This window comes from Loxodonta africana, chromosome 3 (genome assembly GCF_030014295.1).
Source record: "Loxodonta africana isolate mLoxAfr1 chromosome 3, mLoxAfr1.hap2, whole genome shotgun sequence".
NCBI classification, from domain to species: Eukaryota; Metazoa; Chordata; class Mammalia; order Proboscidea; family Elephantidae; genus Loxodonta; species Loxodonta africana.
Genome location: NC_087344.1, coordinates 196,747,125 through 196,761,300, shown reverse-complemented (window position 1 = coordinate 196,761,300; position 14,176 = coordinate 196,747,125). Strand labels below are relative to the sequence as shown.

At 65.4% G+C, this 14,176-nt stretch overlaps 10 non-coding genes across 10 annotated transcripts; 4 read left to right on the top strand and 6 right to left on the bottom strand.

Moving 5' to 3' along the window:
* Window positions 1-455: 455 nt before the first annotated feature.
* TRNAE-CUC (transfer RNA glutamic acid (anticodon CUC)) lies at window positions 456-527 on the bottom strand. Its single transcript has one exon. It is a non-coding gene; the product is annotated as a tRNA-Glu (tRNA).
* Window positions 528-793: 266 nt separating this feature from the next.
* TRNAG-UCC (transfer RNA glycine (anticodon UCC)) lies at window positions 794-865 on the bottom strand. The gene has a single exon. It is a non-coding gene; the product is annotated as a tRNA-Gly (tRNA).
* A 792-nt stretch (window positions 866-1,657) lies between these two features.
* Window positions 1,658-1,729, bottom strand: TRNAD-GUC (transfer RNA aspartic acid (anticodon GUC)). The gene has a single exon. It is a non-coding gene; the product is annotated as a tRNA-Asp (tRNA).
* Window positions 1,730-2,309: 580 nt separating this feature from the next.
* On the top strand, window positions 2,310-2,392 carry TRNAL-CAG (transfer RNA leucine (anticodon CAG)). The gene has a single exon. It is a non-coding gene; the product is annotated as a tRNA-Leu (tRNA).
* Window positions 2,393-4,172: 1,780 nt separating this feature from the next.
* TRNAG-GCC (transfer RNA glycine (anticodon GCC)) lies at window positions 4,173-4,243 on the top strand. Its single transcript has one exon. It is a non-coding gene; the product is annotated as a tRNA-Gly (tRNA).
* A 3,162-nt stretch (window positions 4,244-7,405) lies between these two features.
* TRNAE-CUC (transfer RNA glutamic acid (anticodon CUC)) lies at window positions 7,406-7,477 on the bottom strand. Its single transcript has one exon. It is a non-coding gene; the product is annotated as a tRNA-Glu (tRNA).
* Window positions 7,478-7,743: 266 nt separating this feature from the next.
* On the bottom strand, window positions 7,744-7,815 carry TRNAG-UCC (transfer RNA glycine (anticodon UCC)). Its single transcript has one exon. It is a non-coding gene; the product is annotated as a tRNA-Gly (tRNA).
* Window positions 7,816-8,607: 792 nt separating this feature from the next.
* Window positions 8,608-8,679, bottom strand: TRNAD-GUC (transfer RNA aspartic acid (anticodon GUC)). Its single transcript has one exon. It is a non-coding gene; the product is annotated as a tRNA-Asp (tRNA).
* Window positions 8,680-9,259: 580 nt separating this feature from the next.
* TRNAL-CAG (transfer RNA leucine (anticodon CAG)) lies at window positions 9,260-9,342 on the top strand. The gene has a single exon. It is a non-coding gene; the product is annotated as a tRNA-Leu (tRNA).
* Window positions 9,343-11,122: 1,780 nt separating this feature from the next.
* On the top strand, window positions 11,123-11,193 carry TRNAG-GCC (transfer RNA glycine (anticodon GCC)). Its single transcript has one exon. It is a non-coding gene; the product is annotated as a tRNA-Gly (tRNA).
* Window positions 11,194-14,176: the final 2,983 nt, after the last annotated feature.

Below are 14,176 nucleotides of genomic sequence, written 5' to 3'. Positions count from 1 at the left end.
ATTCCCAGATTCCCCTTTCACGTTCTTCTGTCTCCCGGCCGCCGTCGCCCTGCTCAGGGTCTGGGCCTTCACAAGCTTGGCTCCCCCAGCCCAGGTCTGGCCTGGTAGCTGAGCCAAATGCAAGCACGCGCCAGGGCGCGCGCTGGCAGCAGCGAGGACGCGGGCTCCGCTCCTGGCCACCGCCGGCCAGAGGCTGTCCTGGCCTGTGGGCTTTGGGGCTGACAGATGCCAGAGAACGCGAGCGCCTGCGCCAGCGCCAGCGCCAGCGCCAGCGCCAGCGCCAGGGCGGACGAGCAAGTAGGCCTGTGGTGGGCGAGCGGGTCGAAAAGGATCGGATGGCATTGGTGGCGGCAGCGGGCCAGGCGGTGTGCTGGGCCTGCAAGCGTTGGCTAAAAGGCAGGTGTGGAGGGAGGTGCGCGGCAAGTTGTTTGTGGGCAGAGAGGAAGAAGAACGGCTTCCCTGACCGGGAATCGAACCCGGGCCGCGGCGGTGAGAGCGCCGAATCCTAACCACTAGACCACCAGGGAGCGTCGGGACACCCGTCCTGCCTGCGCCACCTGCACTCAGCGCCTCCGCACCCCTCGGCCCCAGCCGTGGACCTTGCTCCGGCCTCCAGTCGCCCGGCCCGGCCTCCCCTGGCACTCCGCGCCCTTTTCTCTTGCTCGCAGCACCCCCAAAACGCTGGGCGCCTCCTTCCTTCTCCCACACATACACACCGAGCCAAGTGCCGACTCCGTCAGCCATACCTGGCAAGACGGCCCTGGGCTGGGCCTCTGGCAAAAAGTCAGCCCACTGCGTTGGCCGGGAATCGAACCCGGGTCAACTGCTTGGAAGGCAGCTATGCTCACCACTATACCACCAACGCCGCACGGCCCAGACAAGCCCAAGATGCCGCGCGGAACTCGCACCAGCGTGCTGCCGCCGCCGCCGCCCGCCGCCGGGCGCAGACCCTTCTCGACGCCTGGCTCACCCGTCCGCGGCTCCGGGCCCTCACAGCACCACCAGCCGCCGCCCGGCGCCAGCCGAGCCCCGCCGCTCTCCACACGCCCCCGCCCCGCCCTCCTCAGCCCCGCCGCTGGGGGGCGCTCTCCCGCTCGCTTCCTCCGGCCTCCCGCCCGCAGCGGGGCGCTCCAGGGCGCGCGGCCCCCCACCCCCGGCCCTGAGCTCCCGGCTGCGGCCTGCCCCCGGGGCACGCCTGCTCCACACCCCCGGCTCGCCAAGCCCCTTCCATTCTCCGCCACGTCGCGGCCGCTCGGCGACGCTCGGCTAGGCCACAGCCGGCACCGAGACGGTGCACATCTCCGACAGGCCGCTCTCCACCTGGCACCTGGGAGCCGGAGTCGCTGGGCGGCGGTCGGCGACCCTGAGCCGGGGGGCGGAAGACACCCATCCGCTGGGGACGGGCCGCTCCTCAAGCGCTGCCGGGACCCGAGAAGGCTGCTGTGGCTGGCGGGCGACCAGGCGCCTTGGCCAGGAGGATTGGAAGGGAAGGTGGGCGGAGGGTGGGCTGTGCCCCGCAGAGGATGACGCCAAGGGCCCAGGTGGAGCGCGGAGGGCAGGGCAGGGCGGGGCAGGGCAGGGCAGGGCATTGCGCCGGCCACTGGGTCTGAGAGCGGGCGCCGGGTGCGTGGCGGCAGAGGCCAAAAAGGGCGTCTGCCTCCCCGTCGGGGAATCGAACCCCGGTCTCCCGCGTGACAGGCGGGGATACTCACCACTATACTAACGAGGACGGCGGTGGCCGTCCGGGGTGCGGAACGCTCTCCCGCCGCCGCCGCTGCACACCACGCCGACTCCGACTCCGACGCCGACGCCTCTTCCTGCCCCCTGCTCGCTGCATGCTCGGCGACAGAGCGCGCCCCGCCCACCTCCATCCTCGCCGTCCACGCAGCCTGGCACCCGGGCCGGGCCCGGGGGATACCGAAGCTCCGCGTGCGCGGCGGCCGCTTCCCTCCACGGCGGCGAAAGCGCCGGGAGAAAGAAAGGGGATCGAGCGGGCAGAAAACGTCTGCGAGGAGGAGGAGGCATTGGTGGGCGCGAGAGCTGACGTGAGGACGGAGGCCGGGGCAGCGGCTGGCGGGGCCCGGGGGACGGTGCGTGGGGGAGTTGGCCGGGCACCTCGCCGGGTCGGCCGGCCTTGGTGGCGCTCGGCTCCGAGCCTTCGCGCGCGCCGTCCGTCCGTCCGTCCGTCCGTCCGTCCGTCCGTCGGTCGCGCAGCCGCAAGGCCGTCCAGGAGGCGCGCCGACCGGCCCAGGGCACCGGCGTTGGCGCGGCGTCGCAGCCGGGCCAGCGGCGACGCGCCCACAGCCGCCGTCAGGATGGCCGAGCGGTCTAAGGCGCTGCGTTCAGGTCGCAGTCTCCCCTGGAGGCGTGGGTTCGAATCCCACTCCTGACAAGACAACCTTTTGGCAACAGCCACCTACTGTCCCCAGCCTTCACCACACGCGTCTCTGCCCTTTACTGGGCGACTGTCCACGCTCGGGCCGTGCAATCCTTCTGCCTCTCCAGCCTCCAGCCCGTGGCCCCACCCCGCTCCGACACCCTAACTTGTCAGGCACATCCCTGACAGCTAGGATGCTCCAGCGCCTTGAACCCCTCTGGTAACTGCCTTTCCGGCCAGCCCCAGCCCAACTGCCCACCATGAAACGCACCCCTCCTACCTGCCTGCCCCCGCATCCGCGCGGTTTCTCGACTTCCCATCGCAGCTACCTCCTCTCTCTTACCCCTGTCCTCTCTCTGCCCTCGCCCTTTCCCTCTTCCCTCTGTCTTTCACCTCTCCCTCTCCCTCTCCCTCTCTCTCTGTCTTTGTCAGGCCCCGATTACCCAACAAGCAAGGTAGGCACGGGTCCAATTGTTAGGCTTCCCACCAATCTGCAGCTCACGATCTCACCGCTCTCCCACCGCAGCAAGGATGTGGTGAAGCCCACTTGAAACCGCTCACCACAGAGTAGGGAGCCAATACAGTGGAGCCCGCCCGTGCGCGCGACCCTGGCTCAACGCAAGCCGCTGCTCACCGGCCTTCCTGGTTAATCCGCCCCTGGTCTTTAGCCCCGTTTGCCTGCGTGTGTCTGTGGGCTCCATCTGGCCCGTGTGGAAAGCCCTCCCCGGTGGTCCTCCACTTTCTGCCCGCTGAACAGCAGCAACTCGCTTTTGCCCTGCGCTGCTGCAAGCAGCACCACACCACCCAAGACCTTGGCCATCATCCCGCCCTTTCCACACCAGCCTCCTGCCCATTCCTCTCTCCCGCCCCGAATCCCCTTCCCACTAACACCCGCTGCGCCCTCTCTTCAGCCCGTGGTCTCCGCGCTTGTTGAGTTTGGGGACCTTGCCTCCCCACACCGGCCATGCCGCTGCATTTTCAGCCCCACCACCGGCTGGCGAGGAGAAGCCAGAGCCGGGCACAGGGCCCGGTCCACCTCGGGCGCGCCACATCCCAGTTCCACGCGGGTAGCCGCTGCCTGGGAGCAGACCCACCGCGCCAACGACCTCTCTGCTGCCGAAGAGCTCTTTCGATGGGTGGGCCGGCTCCCGCTCCACAACCCACCCCCTCCAGCACAGCATCCTAAGGAGTGCGGCTGGCCGGAGGACGGAGGGCGGAAGGCAGGCTCAGACCGCTGTGGCCACTTTGTCCGACGTCCCGCCGCTGGCAGGCAGCCGCCACAGGAGGATGCAGGCGTCCCGCTCCCTTGCTCCCGGACCTCCTGTGCCCACACCCCCAAGCACGGGCCAGAAAACTGGCCGCCCAAGGGGGTCCTGGGGGTGCATGCCGGGGGTCGCCGCCGGGACAGCTGTGAGCACCTCTGCGCGCCACAGGCCACCTGGCCTGGCTGGGATTGGCGCTGGCCGACCAGGCTCCTTCGGGCTCTAGGCTTCCTCCCAGCCACGGGATGGGCAGGGACTACCTCTCTCCCTCCGCCTCCGTCCAGGACCCTCGACACGCCTGGCACCTGCCTCTCTTCCACGTCGGTCGCCCAGACCCCTTCCCTTGCCCGCCCGTCCCGCCCACCCGCACCAGGCCGCCGGCCCCAGGCTGGCCGCCGCCGCCTGCCTAGCTCTAGGGGAGCAGAGAGACAGACGCTCCGGCCAGGTAGTGAGCAGCGTCCTGAGCCCAGCGGCGGGCCAGCGAAGACAGGGCAGGGGCACAGGCTGGAGCCAGCCGCCCGGACGCCGGCAGCGCATGGGTGGTTCAGTGGTAGAATTCTCGCCTGCCACGCGGGAGGCCCGGGTTCGATTCCCGGCCCATGCAGTCCCCTGTCCCCTTTTGGTCGCTCTGCCCCAATTCACACCGCCGCCTGCTCAGTGCTTGCTCTGCTTGCTCTGCTCTGCTCCGCTCTGGCTCTCCTACTACACTCGGGGCAACTCTCCCAGAGCCCTGGGGCTCCGCTCCCACCTGCAGCCAGCCCACCAGTGTGCCAGCGCCCTGCGCCTCTCCCACACCCTGGGGCCGAAAGCACACCGCGCTCCGGCGCCGACCGCCAGTGGGCTCTGCCCCAACACTTCTCCCGGGCAGCCACCCTTTTCTCTTCATCACCCTGACGAAACCTTAGCCACACGTTTCACTTCACGGAGGACCACCGTGCAACACGCGGGCTTTGGCTGCGGGGACTCCATGCCTCTTCCCATCTCACCACCCTTCCTGGCCACGCTCCCAAAATGACACCATCCTTGCTGGACCATTACCAAGGAAGTCGCACGGCCGGATCCATACTCGGAAAAGCAACGCATTACGCTCCCCTACCGTGTCCTGGTCATCATCGCGCACGAGAAAATGAAAGTCATGTCAGTACAGTCACTTTAGCCCACTCCTCCACAACACAGTGGTAAACACGCCCCTTCCTTGCCCGCCTCCCCCTTACCACGATCCAAACTTTTGGCCAAAGGTCACTGGAGGCATCTGTTGCTCGGGCCTCTTTCAATCTCCACTGAGTCCCCCGTCCCACCCCACCGCACCCCACGGTGCCCCAAACGCGCACCTAACGCACTCCCGTGTCCTGACAAAGGGACGTTTAAGCCTCTGGGCCAGTCGCGCGCCCTAAGACCTCACGGCCTTTTCCAGACGTTTTTCTCTCTTCCCTTCTCTTCTAATCTCTCTCTGCGTGTCTCTCTGTGTGTCTGTCTGTTTCTCGCTCCCTCTTCTGCCCGTCCGTCTCTGTCTCTATCTCTGTCTCCCTCTCTGTCTCCCGGTCCCTGTCTCACGCTGGCTCTCTCTCGACAGCACCCTTGCCCCCAATCAACCTCCCACTCTTTAGGTTGACTGACTTCAGGCACAGCACCGCGGGCAACCTTGTCTGGCCGGGTCCAGTCTCATGACGTGCCCTTGGATCTGGGTGGGACCTAAGCCCACCCTCCCAACACTCCCCCCCACCCCCGCCACCCAGCTAGCCATCTAGTGGTCCTTCCAGCCTCCGCCTGACCCGCCACCACAGACCTCTATCACACGAACGCCTTGCCTTGCCCTGATGACGCACATCCACCGGGCTGGCCACCCCCGGCATCCCCAGGGTCGCCCCCGCCCCTCCCATGTCCCCACCCTCATCTCCACACTGGCCTGGCATAATGCTCCGAAGCCCCCAAGCCTCTGCAGCGCCGGCACCTGACTGGGCGGCCGCACTCGCTGCGCCCCCTCCTGCCCTAGGGCGGCTTGGACACTCTGACATCTGGACTCCTTCTCCCACCTGCCAGCACTCAGGACACGTCTGTCCCCTCTTTTGGGTTTCCCTCACCTTTCCCTGTCCTTTGTGTCGTGCCACCCGAACAACCAGCCAGCTTCCTCCACTGCGGTCATCTATCCACAACTCACAAAACAGGGGCAGGAAGGAAGTGCCTGGGGTGACAGTAAGCTTCTCTATGATCACACGGGTTCCTGCTCACAAGGCTATGCCTTTCCATGCCTGGCCTTCTACTGCCCTGACATTCCAAGCCGCTGAAAAGCCCGCGGAGTGCAGTTCTACTCTCAGACACATGGGGTCGCCGGGAGTCAGAATCCACCCCATCGCCCTTTTCAAAAGCCATCTCTTTCTTCAAATCCCGTGAACGGCCACCCCAAGGGATGAAGTTATGCTCATGCCACAACAGGCATGAACCTTGAAGACATTCGCCGAGTCAAGTAAACCAGACCCAAAACAACAAACGTTGTATGATTTTACTTTCGTCGCGTCTGTATAACAGGTAACTTCCCAGACCAACAAAGGAGAATAGACGTTTCCCGGGGTAGCCGGGAAGGGGAAACAGGAGGCCCTCATTATGTGGGAACAGGGTTGGTTTGGGAATGACTAAAAAAAAAAAAAGTGGAAATGGATATTCGTGGCGATTAGAAAAGACGGCGAACGTCCTTAAAGCCACTGAATTCTGCACTCAGAAATGGTGAAAATGATATATTCTGTCTTACGTATACTTTCACCACAATTAAAGACAGAGAGAGCGGGAAGGGGAGGTGAGTGGGAAGAGAACCACGAAGATACCCAAGGAACGACTGTCTGGCGTGAGGCTTGTGCGTTTCCTTGCGTGCAAACTTGATTTCTAAGAAAAAGAGTCTTGAAGCAAATATTAGACCCTCTCTGTCCGCAGGCCTTGCAAGACGCGGATGACTGCCGTCTGCCATCTACCAGGCGCGGCATCATCGATGAGTTAACGAGAGGGACGCTCGGGGTGGAAGGGGGGATGGACACCGGGATAGATATGCGATAAGGCAGGAGTGGGATAAAATGCATGGGTCGTACAATCCGGGGGGCGGGAGTAGGGGTGTTCTCGGTCAATTTGTGTCCACGCTGAGATCTGTTGGCGCCTTGCTAATACCGTCGTGTTAGAGAGTCGGGGAAGGCTACCTGCTGCCACCGCCCCTCAGCCGTTGGGCATGTCCATTTCCCCGACGGCCCCCGGTCTCACATTCCTCTCTCCCCCTTACTCTCATCCCCCCCCTCCGACCCCACCCGGACTCCCCCAGCTGGCCGGGCATTCCCAGATTCCCCTTTCACGTTCTTCTGTCTCCCGGCCGCCGTCGCCCTGCTCAGGGTCTGGGCCTTCACAAGCTTGGCTCCCCCAGCCCAGGTCTGGCCTGGTAGCTGAGCCAAATGCAAGCACGCGCCAGGGCGCGCGCTGGCAGCAGCGAGGACGCGGGCTCCGCTCCTGGCCACTGCCGGCCAGAGGCTGTCCTGGCCTGTGGGCTTTGGGGCTGACAGATGCCAGAGAACGCGAGCGCCTGCGCCAGCGCCAGCGCCAGCGCCAGCGCCAGCGCCAGGGCGGACGAGCAAGTAGGCCTGTGGTGGGCGAGCGGGTCGAAAAGGATCGGATGGCATTGGTGGCGGCAGCGGGCCAGGCGGTGTGCTGGGCCTGCAAGCGTTGGCTAAAAGGCAGGTGTGGAGGGAGGTGCGCGGCAAGTTGTTTGTGGGCAGAGAGGAAGAAGAACGGCTTCCCTGACCGGGAATCGAACCCGGGCCGCGGCGGTGAGAGCGCCGAATCCTAACCACTAGACCACCAGGGAGCGTCGGGACACCCGTCCTGCCTGCGCCACCTGCACTCAGCGCCTCCGCACCCCTCGGCCCCAGCCGTGGACCTTGCTCCGGCCTCCAGTCGCCCGGCCCGGCCTCCCCTGGCACTCCGCGCCCTTTTCTCTTGCTCGCAGCACCCCCAAAACGCTGGGCGCCTCCTTCCTTCTCCCACACATACACACCGAGCCAAGTGCCGACTCCGTCAGCCATACCTGGCAAGACGGCCCTGGGCTGGGCCTCTGGCAAAAAGTCAGCCCACTGCGTTGGCCGGGAATCGAACCCGGGTCAACTGCTTGGAAGGCAGCTATGCTCACCACTATACCACCAACGCCGCACGGCCCAGACAAGCCCAAGATGCCGCGCGGAACTCGCACCAGCGTGCTGCCGCCGCCGCCGCCCGCCGCCGGGCGCAGACCCTTCTCGACGCCTGGCTCACCCGTCCGCGGCTCCGGGCCCTCACAGCACCACCAGCCGCCGCCCGGCGCCAGCCGAGCCCCGCCGCTCTCCACACGCCCCCGCCCCGCCCTCCTCAGCCCCGCCGCTGGGGGGCGCTCTCCCGCTCGCTTCCTCCGGCCTCCCGCCCGCAGCGGGGCGCTCCAGGGCGCGCGGCCCCCCACCCCCGGCCCTGAGCTCCCGGCTGCGGCCTGCCCCCGGGGCACGCCTGCTCCACACCCCCGGCTCGCCAAGCCCCTTCCATTCTCCGCCACGTCGCGGCCGCTCGGCGACGCTCGGCTAGGCCACAGCCGGCACCGAGACGGTGCACATCTCCGACAGGCCGCTCTCCACCTGGCACCTGGGAGCCGGAGTCGCTGGGCGGCGGTCGGCGACCCTGAGCCGGGGGGCGGAAGACACCCATCCGCTGGGGACGGGCCGCTCCTCAAGCGCTGCCGGGACCCGAGAAGGCTGCTGTGGCTGGCGGGCGACCAGGCGCCTTGGCCAGGAGGATTGGAAGGGAAGGTGGGCGGAGGGTGGGCTGTGCCCCGCAGAGGATGACGCCAAGGGCCCAGGTGGAGCGCGGAGGGCAGGGCAGGGCGGGGCAGGGCAGGGCAGGGCATTGCGCCGGCCACTGGGTCTGAGAGCGGGCGCCGGGTGCGTGGCGGCAGAGGCCAAAAAGGGCGTCTGCCTCCCCGTCGGGGAATCGAACCCCGGTCTCCCGCGTGACAGGCGGGGATACTCACCACTATACTAACGAGGACGGCGGTGGCCGTCCGGGGTGCGGAACGCTCTCCCGCCGCCGCCGCTGCACACCACGCCGACTCCGACTCCGACGCCGACGCCTCTTCCTGCCCCCTGCTCGCTGCATGCTCGGCGACAGAGCGCGCCCCGCCCACCTCCATCCTCGCCGTCCACGCAGCCTGGCACCCGGGCCGGGCCCGGGGGATACCGAAGCTCCGCGTGCGCGGCGGCCGCTTCCCTCCACGGCGGCGAAAGCGCCGGGAGAAAGAAAGGGGATCGAGCGGGCAGAAAACGTCTGCGAGGAGGAGGAGGCATTGGTGGGCGCGAGAGCTGACGTGAGGACGGAGGCCGGGGCAGCGGCTGGCGGGGCCCGGGGGACGGTGCGTGGGGGAGTTGGCCGGGCACCTCGCCGGGTCGGCCGGCCTTGGTGGCGCTCGGCTCCGAGCCTTCGCGCGCGCCGTCCGTCCGTCCGTCCGTCCGTCCGTCCGTCCGTCGGTCGCGCAGCCGCAAGGCCGTCCAGGAGGCGCGCCGACCGGCCCAGGGCACCGGCGTTGGCGCGGCGTCGCAGCCGGGCCAGCGGCGACGCGCCCACAGCCGCCGTCAGGATGGCCGAGCGGTCTAAGGCGCTGCGTTCAGGTCGCAGTCTCCCCTGGAGGCGTGGGTTCGAATCCCACTCCTGACAAGACAACCTTTTGGCAACAGCCACCTACTGTCCCCAGCCTTCACCACACGCGTCTCTGCCCTTTACTGGGCGACTGTCCACGCTCGGGCCGTGCAATCCTTCTGCCTCTCCAGCCTCCAGCCCGTGGCCCCACCCCGCTCCGACACCCTAACTTGTCAGGCACATCCCTGACAGCTAGGATGCTCCAGCGCCTTGAACCCCTCTGGTAACTGCCTTTCCGGCCAGCCCCAGCCCAACTGCCCACCATGAAACGCACCCCTCCTACCTGCCTGCCCCCGCATCCGCGCGGTTTCTCGACTTCCCATCGCAGCTACCTCCTCTCTCTTACCCCTGTCCTCTCTCTGCCCTCGCCCTTTCCCTCTTCCCTCTGTCTTTCACCTCTCCCTCTCCCTCTCCCTCTCTCTCTGTCTTTGTCAGGCCCCGATTACCCAACAAGCAAGGTAGGCACGGGTCCAATTGTTAGGCTTCCCACCAATCTGCAGCTCACGATCTCACCGCTCTCCCACCGCAGCAAGGATGTGGTGAAGCCCACTTGAAACCGCTCACCACAGAGTAGGGAGCCAATACAGTGGAGCCCGCCCGTGCGCGCGACCCTGGCTCAACGCAAGCCGCTGCTCACCGGCCTTCCTGGTTAATCCGCCCCTGGTCTTTAGCCCCGTTTGCCTGCGTGTGTCTGTGGGCTCCATCTGGCCCGTGTGGAAAGCCCTCCCCGGTGGTCCTCCACTTTCTGCCCGCTGAACAGCAGCAACTCGCTTTTGCCCTGCGCTGCTGCAAGCAGCACCACACCACCCAAGACCTTGGCCATCATCCCGCCCTTTCCACACCAGCCTCCTGCCCATTCCTCTCTCCCGCCCCGAATCCCCTTCCCACTAACACCCGCTGCGCCCTCTCTTCAGCCCGTGGTCTCCGCGCTTGTTGAGTTTGGGGACCTTGCCTCCCCACACCGGCCATGCCGCTGCATTTTCAGCCCCACCACCGGCTGGCGAGGAGAAGCCAGAGCCGGGCACAGGGCCCGGTCCACCTCGGGCGCGCCACATCCCAGTTCCACGCGGGTAGCCGCTGCCTGGGAGCAGACCCACCGCGCCAACGACCTCTCTGCTGCCGAAGAGCTCTTTCGATGGGTGGGCCGGCTCCCGCTCCACAACCCACCCCCTCCAGCACAGCATCCTAAGGAGTGCGGCTGGCCGGAGGACGGAGGGCGGAAGGCAGGCTCAGACCGCTGTGGCCACTTTGTCCGACGTCCCGCCGCTGGCAGGCAGCCGCCACAGGAGGATGCAGGCGTCCCGCTCCCTTGCTCCCGGACCTCCTGTGCCCACACCCCCAAGCACGGGCCAGAAAACTGGCCGCCCAAGGGGGTCCTGGGGGTGCATGCCGGGGGTCGCCGCCGGGACAGCTGTGAGCACCTCTGCGCGCCACAGGCCACCTGGCCTGGCTGGGATTGGCGCTGGCCGACCAGGCTCCTTCGGGCTCTAGGCTTCCTCCCAGCCACGGGATGGGCAGGGACTACCTCTCTCCCTCCGCCTCCGTCCAGGACCCTCGACACGCCTGGCACCTGCCTCTCTTCCACGTCGGTCGCCCAGACCCCTTCCCTTGCCCGCCCGTCCCGCCCACCCGCACCAGGCCGCCGGCCCCAGGCTGGCCGCCGCCGCCTGCCTAGCTCTAGGGGAGCAGAGAGACAGACGCTCCGGCCAGGTAGTGAGCAGCGTCCTGAGCCCAGCGGCGGGCCAGCGAAGACAGGGCAGGGGCACAGGCTGGAGCCAGCCGCCCGGACGCCGGCAGCGCATGGGTGGTTCAGTGGTAGAATTCTCGCCTGCCACGCGGGAGGCCCGGGTTCGATTCCCGGCCCATGCAGTCCCCTGTCCCCTTTTGGTCGCTCTGCCCCAATTCACACCGCCGCCTGCTCAGTGCTTGCTCTGCTTGCTCTGCTCCGCTCTGGCTCTCCTACTACACTCGGGGCAACTCTCCCAGAGCCCTGGGGCTCCGCTCCCACCTGCAGCCAGCCCACCAGTGTGCCAGCGCCCTGCGCCTCTCCCACACCCTGGGGCCGAAAGCACACCGCGCTCCGGCGCCGACCGCCAGTGGGCTCTGCCCCAACACTTCTCCCGGGCAGCCACCCTTTTCTCTTCATCACCCTGACGAAACCTTAGCCACACGTTTCACTTCACGGAGGACCACCGTGCAACACGCGGGCTTTGGCTGCGGGGACTCCATGCCTCTTCCCATCTCACCACCCTTCCTGGCCACGCTCCCAAAATGACACCATCCTTGCTGGACCATTACCAAGGAAGTCGCACGGCCGGATCCATACTCGGAAAAGCAACGCATTACGCTCCCCTACCGTGTCCTGGTCATCATCGCGCACGAGAAAATGAAAGTCATGTCAGTACAGTCACTTTAGCCCACTCCTCCACAACACAGTGGTAAACACGCCCCTTCCTTGCCCGCCTCCCCCTTACCACGATCCAAACTTTTGGCCAAAGGTCACTGGAGGCATCTGTTGCTCGGGCCTCTTTCAATCTCCACTGAGTCCCCCGTCCCACCCCACCGCACCCCACGGTGCCCCAAACGCGCACCTAACGCACTCCCGTGTCCTGACAAAGGGACGTTTAAGCCTCTGGGCCAGTCGCGCGCCCTAAGACCTCACGGCCTTTTCCAGACGTTTTTCTCTCTTCCCTTCTCTTCTAATCTCTCTCTGCGTGTCTCTCTGTGTGTCTGTCTGTTTCTCGCTCCCTCTTCTGCCCGTCCGTCTCTGTCTCTATCTCTGTCTCCCTCTCTGTCTCCCGGTCCCTGTCTCACGCTGGCTCTCTCTCGACAGCACCCTTGCCCCCAATCAACCTCCCACTCTTTAGGTTGACTGACTTCAGGCACAGCACCGCGGGCAACCTTGTCTGGCCGGGTCCAGTCTCATGACGTGCCCTTGGATCTGGGTGGGACCTAAGCCCACCCTCCCAACACTCCCCCCCCACCCCCGCCACCCAGCTAGCCATCTAGTGGTCCTTCCAGCCTCCGCCTGACCCGCCACCACAGACCTCTATCACACGAACGCCTTGCCTTGCCCTGATGACGCACATCCACCGGGCTGGCCACCCCCGGCATCCCCAGGGTCGCCCCCGCCCCTCCCATGTCCCCACCCTCATCTCCACACTGGCCTGGCATAATGCTCCGAAGCCCCCAAGCCTCTGCAGCGCCGGCACCTGACTGGGCGGCCGCACTCGCTGCGCCCCCTCCTGCCCTAGGGCGGCTTGGACACTCTGACATCTGGACTCCTTCTCCCACCTGCCAGCACTCAGGACACGTCTGTCCCCTCTTTTGGGTTTCCCTCACCTTTCCCTGTCCTTTGTGTCGTGCCACCCGAACAACCAGCCAGCTTCCTCCACTGCGGTCATCTATCCACAACTCACAAAACAGGGGCAGGAAGGAAGTGCCTGGGGTGACAGTAAGCTTCTCTATGATCACATGGGTTCCTGCTCACAAGGCTATGCCTTTCCATGCCTGGCCTTCTACTGCCCTGACATTCCAAGCCGCTGAAAAGCCCGCGGAGTGCAGTTCTACTCTCAGACACATGGGGTCGCCGGGAGTCAGAATCCACCCCATCGCCCTTTTCAAAAGCCATCTCTTTCTTCAAATCCCGTGAACGGCCACCCCAAGGGATGAAGTTATGCTCATGCCACAACAGGCATGAACCTTGAAGACATTCGCCGAGTCAAGTAAACCAGACCCAAAACAACAAACGTTGTATGATTTTACTTTCGTCGCGTCTGTATAACAGGTAACTTCCCAGACCAACAAAGGAGAATAGACGTTTCCCGGGGTAGCCGGGAAGGGGAAACAGGAGGCCCTCATTATGTGGGAACAGGGTTGGTTTGGGAATGACTAAAAAAAAAAAAAAAAAAAGTGGAAATGGATATTCGTGGCGGTTAGAAAAGACGGCGAACGTCCTTAAAGCCACTGAATTCTGCACTCAGAAATGGTGAAAATGATATATTCTGTCTTACGTATACTTTCACCACAATTAAAGACAGAGAGAGCGGGAAGGGGAGGTGAGTGGGAAGAGAACCACGAAGATACCCAAGGAACGACTGTCTGGCGTGAGGCTTGTGCGTTTCCTTGCGTGCAAACTTGATTTCTAAGAAAAAGAGTCTTGAAGCAAATATTAGACCCTCTCTGTCCGCAGGCCTTGCAAGACGCGGATGACTGCCGTCTGCCATCTACCAGGCGCGGCATCATCGATGAGTTAACAAGAGGGACGCTCGGGGTGGAAGAGGGGATGGACACCGGGATAGATATGCGATAAGGCAGGAGTGGGATAAAATGCATGGGTCGTACAATCCGGGGGGCGGGAGTAGGGGTGTTCTCGGTCAATTTGTGTCCACGCTGAGATCTGTTGGCGCCTTGCTAATACCGTCGTGTTAGAGAGTCGGGGAAGGCTACCTGCTGCCACCGCCCCTCAGCCGTTGGGCATGTCCATTTCCCCGACGGCCCCCGGTCTCACATTCCTCTCTCCCCCTTACTCTCATCCCCCCCCCTCCGACCCCACCCGGACCCCCCCAGCTGGCCGGGCATTCCCAGATTCCCCTTTCACGTTCTTCTGTCTCCCGGCCGCCGTCGCCCTGCTCAGGGTCTGGGCCTTCACAAGCTTGGCTCCCCCAGCCCAGGTCTGGCCTGGTAGCTGAGCCAAATGCAAGCACGCGCCAGGGCGCGCGCTGGCAGCAGCGAGGACGCGGGCTCCGCTCCTGGCCACCGCCGGCCAGAGGCTGTCCTGGCCTGTGGGCTTTGGGGCTGACAGATGCCAGAGAACGCGAGCGCCTGCGCCAGCGCCAGCGCCAGCGCCAGC